Source organism: Oratosquilla oratoria, chromosome 26 (genome assembly GCF_046742065.1).
Source record: "Oratosquilla oratoria isolate Oo_2021 chromosome 26, ASM4674206v1, whole genome shotgun sequence".
In the NCBI taxonomy this organism is placed as follows: Eukaryota; Metazoa; Arthropoda; class Malacostraca; order Stomatopoda; family Squillidae; genus Oratosquilla; species Oratosquilla oratoria.
Window position 1 is genome coordinate 50,973,221 of NC_134802.1, and position 1,572 is coordinate 50,974,792.

Sequence of the window (1,572 nt, forward strand, 5' to 3'; positions counted from 1 at the left end):
TAAAACCCTCTCCTGATTGGCTAAGCCATCGCCAAGTCCCGAGAACCTTTCCCTGATTGGCTGAGTCATCGTTGGGACTCATGAACCCTTTTCTGATTGGCTGAGCCATGACCAGGGATTCCCTGATTGGTCGGACTAACGCCGGGACTTAGAAATCCTTTCCTGATTGGCTGGGACCTCCCGATACTTCGCTTTGATTTGCTGAAACGTCCACCAATACCAGCCACGGAAGCCAGCTCTGTGATGTTAACCATTTATCACACATTAGCTGCTGGGAGACAGCTGGGACGTGTACAGACGTGTGCACACACACACACACACACACACACACACACACACACACACACACACACACACACACACACACACACACACACACACACACACACAGACGCCCCCTCCTTTCCGAATTTGCTTGTTCGCAATTATCGGTCTATATCTGGAAACTAGTTCCTTGTGTCTTGTTCGTAGACACCTTATCTATCACGTACGCATTTCCTTACTCCCCCCTCCCCCCCTTTCTCTCTCTCTCTCTCTCTCTCTCTCTCTCCCTCTCTCTCTCTCTCTCTCTCTCTCTCTCTCTCTCAGGCTCGTACGAAATTTCTCTCTCTTGCTCTTCTTTCACGGAAAATTACCGCGGCAGAGAGGAACAAACAAGATGTCAATAAAACCTGTTACCGTTCTCTTCCTTCAGGAGAGATACAGAGAGAGAGATACAGAGAGAGAGAGGGGAACCCCATCAGTGGACGTCACGCAAATCGTTCCGGGAAACTTCCGGAACAAACATCACCATTACCAGCACTATTACATGGACAGTAATATTATCACCACTAGTAGAAAGAGAGAGAGAGAGAGAGAGAGAAAGAGAGATGGGGGAGGGGGATAAAAAGTTTCTTTCCCTTCTCCTCTACTCGTCCTTTACTTACCCCACCACCTCTTCATCCTCATCCTCCTCCTCCTCCTCCTCCTCCGCCTCTTCCTACTCTCCTGGTCTTCCTTCCGGGGTATTGACTACGGGCCCATACGGACTAGAGGCACGCAGATTTTTTTTTTTTTTTTTTTTTTTTTTTTTTTTTTTTTTTACTGTCCCTCCTATGTGGTGCACTCCACCAGTTTCTCCTCGCCCACCTCCTCCTCCATGTCTCTCTGGAGAGGGGGGGGGGGAGGCTCTCAAGGATAGAAGCACTGGTTACAGGCGACCGAATACAGATCCTCCTCCTCCCTCCTTCTTCCCCACCTCCTCCTCTACTTCCTCCACCTCATCCTCCTCCATCTTCCTGTTCCTCGACCTCCTCCTCTTCCTAGTCTTCCTTGACCTCCTCCTCCTCCTCCTCTTCGTCTTCCTCCTCCCTGACCAGGTGGTGTTGGAGGTGGTGGGAGAGGAACCGCTCCAACAAATCAACTGGTTATAGTGCAGAGCCTGAATGGTTGTTATTGCATCGCTGCTTACAGGCCCTACGCCCCCCCCCCACCCCCGAACGCTATTTATGCAAACGGGGCCCTTGTTTACGGCAGGGGGGCTCCCTCGGACGGCCCCGAGGAGGAGGAGGAGGAGGGTGGGGGTGTTGTGTA